The sequence below is a fragment of the Triticum aestivum genome, chromosome 6A (assembly GCF_018294505.1).
Source record: "Triticum aestivum cultivar Chinese Spring chromosome 6A, IWGSC CS RefSeq v2.1, whole genome shotgun sequence".
Taxonomy (NCBI): domain Eukaryota; kingdom Viridiplantae; phylum Streptophyta; class Magnoliopsida; order Poales; family Poaceae; genus Triticum; species Triticum aestivum.
The window spans coordinates 109,495,295-109,501,766 of NC_057809.1; positions in this window are offsets into that span (position 1 = coordinate 109,495,295).

The window sequence follows — 6,472 nt, forward strand, 5'->3', positions numbered from 1 at the left end:
GTCCGGCACCGTTTGGTATGCGGTCGGACATACTGAGGGAGCTGTTGGAGCAAGCGGCCATCTCAGAAGGACACCGTATGTTAAAGGGTACGGTGATGGAAAGAATTTCGTCCGCCGAAAGTGGATTGCATGAAGCCTTTATGAGTCTACTGACGGGCTTTGAGGTACGTGAAATGATACTTTTTGATAGTACCGCACATTTTTAGGTGTGCCCTGTGTAGATAGTAGCCCCTGAGACTCTGGTTGTTGTCGAGAATGGCGGCGAACAGAGGATCGTAGTCCCAGGTAATAACCAAACCACCTTTATGTGCAGGTGGTAGAAACTCCGGTGGCTAGCCGGACTAATGAATTTGCCGAACTAAAGCGGCAACTGGATGCGACAGATGCCGACATCGATCTTGTTAACAAGCGGCTTGACGAGGCACAGGGTAAGTAATGTTTTCTAGTGAATGTCACATAGTAAGAGCAGCATGATGCCAGTATCTTTAATATGTTGTGACTGCAGATGGAGCTGCCACCGTGGAGACCCTTCGGGCGGAACTTGCCCGAGCCAAAGAACAAGCAAAGAGTAGTAATGCGGCTGCTTTGAAGGCGGCCAAAGAGTTGAGGGCCGAGAAGGCCGCGCATTGCAAGAGCAAAGAGAAAATGGCCAAGATGGTTGTAAAGTTAAAAGACACTGCCAACCGTTGCCAGTTCCTTGAAGAAGAAAACTGAGTGAAGGCGACGGACCTTGAAAAGGCCACGATGGCGACCAAAGACACCCGCTCTGCTATGAGAGCGAAAAAGGAGGAGCTGCATGAAGCAGGGGATATTGCGGCTGGGAAGCCCTTTATGCTGCGGAGGAAGTTCGGAGATCCATGGTATGCCCCTCTGGATCGACTGTAGAGTTCGGCAGACGCATATATGGACTTGGCGGCGAGCGCTGTCGATGCGGCCAAATACTTCCGAGATCAAACAGATCGTGAAGTGGACAAGCTATTCTGGTCACAGTTTAATGTTCCAGAGCGTCCGCTTCCACTAACTGATCAACTTGCCGAGTGGGCCGAACTCAATAGATTGTCCGGCCTCGCCATGAGGTCCGTTGTAGATCATCTGTGGCCGGAAAAGCCGAAGCCGAACAGCTATTTCAGCTTAGTGCAGCAGTTCCTTGGTGCAGTGTCGCGCATCAATGCGATGAAGAGGTCAGCGTGCATAGAAGGCTCGCGGATGGCCCTTGCCCGTGTCAAAGCATACTGGGCGGAGATGGATGCTACCACTATTGCAGCGCAGGGTTCGACCATAGGCCGAGTGGCTGCCGAGCACTATTTCGAAGAAGTTCTCGAGGGTTCTCATTTGATAGAGGCCCAGTGCTCGAAGAATATTATGTTTGAGCGACATGTATTCCCATTGTAAACACAATGTTTTTATGAAATTTATTAAGGTTGTATTTATACTTTTGCCTGAAAGTAATATGATGCCTCGTGTGTGGCCGTTTATTTATATATGTATATAACCTGAAAGATTGCAGTCGTCGGCTTCAACCCCCACGCACATAATGCGGAGGTGTTCGCAGAAGACATGTGTTCACACTTAACCCAACGTCTTGGTCCTATTGAGGAGGAGATAGCGCAGCAAACGAGGCAACCGGACTATAATGATTTAACACTTTCACTTAGCCATAGGAGTTTGACAGTGGGGCTACTATATAGCCCCTGGTGGGTCCGCACTCTCGAATTCGGGGTGCGTACATGCCTGGCTGGGAAACGGCCCTTCGTTAAGGCGGAGGAATTCTAACATTCTGATGGGTCATCGAGTGGTTGACTAGTCTCACGCTATATCATGACAGTCAATTTTCGGCTTTCTCTACTGAGGTGCTCGTCCGGATGAACCGTGGCACAATCGCAGTAGTTCTCCTAGTGCTACCTTAGCCGATAGAGCGGAACGTAAGGTACCAAAACATAGGAGCTGGGCAAACCCAACATTTGACCAAAGACATGATTCGGAGCTAATGCATATAAGGCCAAACTCACGACGCCGAACACTCCCTAAGGTATTCAGTCTTTATGGTATAAACCGGGCCTAAACAGTGCCCGTTGTAAGAAGCCCCTGGTGTCCAGGTACGTGCATTATTCTGATGTGGCCACATGCCAAGACGCCAGCATCCTTCTCAATGGTACTGAGAATCCGAGGGATGTGTATCAACAAGAGACAGTAAGAAAGGTTTACGCAGGGTCTTAATCTAAAAAGAATCCTTGGAACGGGTCCCTGCTGCACGTCTGCGCCTATGTCTCTATTGTGCCGTATCCTGGACGGGTGTAGCATGATGGTCATCTGTAAAAGAGAGGAACTTAGGTGAAAAGTTGTTGTGCAAAAAGGTGGGTTTAAAGAAACCATGTATAATTCAAGATGAGTAAAAATTGCCACTTGTCGGCGCACGTTGAGCCCCTTGTATTAGTAATAGGGGTGTGGCCATCAGACCTATATGAATTACAGATAGCTGCGTCAGACTCGTCTAACCGTGTCCGTAGTCTTGACGACCTGTTGAATGCTTTAGTTGGTGAGGCCGTTTTAGTGTGCGGCTGCCGAGGCAGCCGCACTCTCTTCGGCGCGTAGGGATCGCTCAATATTTCCACTTATTGTAATGATGCCACATGGACCGGGCATCTTAAGCGTGAGGGAAGTATAATGCGGTATTGCATTAAAGCGAGCGAAAGCTTCGCGTCCAAGTGGTGCTTGATAGGCACTTTGGAACGGAGCAATGTGGAAGGTTAAATTTTCGCTACGGAGGTTATCGGGGAAGCAGAATATAACATCTAGTAGCAGGGAGCCTGTGCAATGAGCCCCTGGGCCTGGCGTTACTCCTTTAAAGGTAGTATTGTTGTGGCAAATTTTCATTAGGTCTATCCCCATTTTGTGGATTGTGTCCTGATATATCAGGTTTAGACTGCTGCCACCGTCCATCAGGACTCGTGTGAGGTGGTATCCGTCAATTATTTGGTCTAATACCAAGACAGCCCATCCGGCACGCTGGATACTTGCTGAGTAATCCCGATGATCGAAAGTGATTGGTTGAGACGACCAGCGCCAGGACTCCGCGGTGATAGGCTCTTGGGCATATTTCTCTGGGAGTGCCGCTTTGTTTCTCCCCTTGGTCACGTGTAACACATTTACTGTTTTGACTTCTGGTGGAAATTTCTTTTGTTCCCCGGTGTCTTGCTTGAGAGGCTCATCCTCGTCTTCGCTTGGTGTATCCTCCCCCTTGTGTACGGCGTTGAGCTTGCCGGACTTCTTGAAGACCCAACATTCTCTGTGGATATGATTAGCGGGTTTACCAGGGGTGCTATGGATCTGGCATATTTGGTCCGGAATTTCGTTGAGGCAGGACAGTTCATCTCTGGCGCCTTTAGAGGGTGGCTTTTGCTGATCTGGCCGAGAGCTTCTGAATCTGGCATTTACCGCTGTGCTCTTCGGGTTGTCTTCTTTATTCCGGCGCTTACTATTTTTGTTGCGTCGTGATTCCCGTTTCCATCTCTAACTTCGGATGTACTTGGGTCGCTGGTGCTGCATCTGGCTAACCAGTTGTCCTCCATGCAAAAGCGGGTAATGAGGCTTGTTAATGCTTCCATTGTTCTCGGATTTTCTTGGCCAAGGTGTCTGGCAAGCCATTCGTCGCGGACGGTATGCTTAAAAGCTGCCAAGGCTTCGGCGTTCGGACAGTCGACTATTTGGTTCTTTTTAGTAAGAAACCTATTCCAAAGCTTTCGGGCTGACTCTCCGGGCTGTTGAGTTATATGACTCAAATCGTCCGCATCCGGAGGTCGGACATAAGTCCCTCGAAAATTCGCCCGAAAAGCGTCTTCGAGCTCTTCCCAGCTTCCAATGGAGCTTTCGGGGAGGCTTTTAAGCTAGTGCCGAGCTGGCCCTTTGAGTTTGAGGGGTAAATACTTAATGGCGTGGAGATCATCTCCTTGAGCCATATGTATATGGAGGATATAGTCCTCAGTCCAGACCCCAGGGTCTGTTGTTCCGTCGTATGCCTCTATGTTTACGGGTTTAAATCCCTCTGGAAATTCATGGTCCAGCACCTCGTTGGTGAAACATAGGGGGTGTGCGGCACCCCTGTATCTGGGTGTACCATGGTGTTCGGATGTTTGTTGTGTTGCATCGTATGCTGGAGCGCGCTTGCGTGGTCCATAGATGGATCTGGTTGTGCCATCCTTTTGATGCGAGCCCTCGCGTGGGTCGCGTATTGGCTCATGTTCGGCGTTGTTTGCCACTCTATGTTGGCCGTGAGGTCGTCTATCCGGCCAGATGGCCGTTTTAATTTTTGGCTGCGAGGGATCTAAGGCCTCCTCATCAAATTCAGGTAGCAACTTCCGCTTCGGGTAGCTCTTGGTGTGGCGATTACTGCCGTACTTCGCTGTTGTGTTGAGTACATTACTCCATCTGATTCTGAGTGTGTCTTGCGCAGCTTTGAGCCTTTGCTTCTGCTTTTTTAGACTCCTTGCGGTAGCAACAAGCCTTTGATGGGAATTCTGTTGCTCCGGGTGTCTGTTCGGTGTGATGTCGTCCAGACTATTATCTTTGACAGAGTCGGGTTGTTCGGTTTGATTCTCCGTCTTGCCGTGATCCGGCGATGGTTCATCCTGCTCTAAGGCTGGGTTTATATGATCGTTGTTTCTGCCGAGGCGGGATTTGGAGTGGCGCTTACTCCGCCGCTTTGAATGCTTCTCGAGGGGACAAGCCTTCGTTGCGTCCTTCCGTTCCTCGTCGTCGTTTTCTTTTGGTGTGTCCACCATGTACACGTCATGTGATGAAGTGGGCATCTAGTGCCCTATGGGAAGTGGTTCCTGTTCGTCTCTTGCATCGTCGTCCATACCGTCGATGTCTACGGAGTCGAGGTCGAGCATGTCGGTTAAGTCATCGACAGTAGCTACTAAGTGGGTGGTGGGTGGCCGGCGAATTTCTTCGTCATCCGCATCCCAATCCTGCCGGACATAGTTCGGCCAGGATCCTCCTGACAAGGAGAGAGAGACCTTAATGAGTTCAGTACGTCGCTGAAGGGCGAGTGCCAAAGAGTATCCGCGGAGGTAAACTCAATGATTGGCGCCCAATTGGATTCAATAGGAACGGGCGCAGGTGGTTCAGAGTCCGTGGCTGGAGAAGAATCCGGTAGTTTAGCAACACGGCTCTCATGAAGGGTAAGGTCGATGTTCGGCTCGATCGCCGCTGAGGGTAAGGCCTCCATGGTGGGGTCCATCCACCCGTCCATGGATGGCGCATCTGGGTCCGAATTGAGGGTCGGAGTGGCTGCCGGTGCGATTTCCTAAACACTGTCTGATGGTAGAGCTAAATCGTACTCATCGTGACCGCGTGACGCACAAGGCAGAGGCTTGAATCCGTCAAAGATCAAGTCTCCGCGGATATCGGCCATGTAGTTTAAGCTTCCAAACCTGACCTGATGGCCAGGGGCGTAGCTTTCAATCTGCTCCAGATGGCCAAGCGAATTGGCCCACAGTGCAAAGCCGCCGAATACAAAAATTTGTCCGGGGAGAAAAGTCTCACCCAGGACTACATCGCTATCGATGATCGTAGGAGCCATCAAGCCTAACGGCGACGACACAGAGGAACTCTCAATGAAAGCACCAATGTCAATGTCAAAACCGGCGAATCTCGGGTAGGGGGTCCCGAACTGTGCGTCTAGGCGGATGGTAACAGGAGGCAGGGGACACGAAGTTTTACCCAGGTTCGGGCCCTCTTGATGGAGGTAAAACCCTACGTCCTGCTTGATTAATATTGATGATATGGGTAGTACAAGAGTAGATCTACCACGAGATCAGAGAGGCTAAACCCTAGAAGCTAGCCTATGGTATGATTGTATGTTATCCTATGGACTAAAACCCTTCGGTTTATATAGACACCGAAGAGGGCTAGGGTTACACAAGGTCAGTTACAAAGGAGGAGATATACATATCCGTATTCCCTAGCTTGCCTTCCACGCCAAGTAGAGTCCCATTCGGACATGAGACGAAGTCTTCAATCTTGTATCTTCATAGTCTAACAGTCCGGCCAAAGGATATAGTCCGGCTGTCCGGAGACCCCCTAATCCAGGACTCCCTCAGTGGGACTCTCCTTTGCGTGGAAGGCAAGCTTGGCAATTCGGATATGTAGATCTCCTCCCTTGTAACCGACTATGTGTAACCCTATCCCCCTCCGGTGTCTATATAAACTGGAGGGTTTAGTCCGTAGGACAACAACAATCAGAATCATAGGCTAGCCTCTAGGGTTCAGCCTCTAGGATCTCGTGGTAGATCAACTCTTGTAATACTCATATCATCAAGATCAATCGAGCATGAAGTATGGTATTACCTCCATCGAGACGGCCCGAACCTGGGTAAACATCGTGTCCCCTGCCTCCTGTTTCCATCTGCCTTAGACGCATAGTTCGGGACCCCCTACCCGAGATCCGCCGGTTTTGACACCGACATTGGTG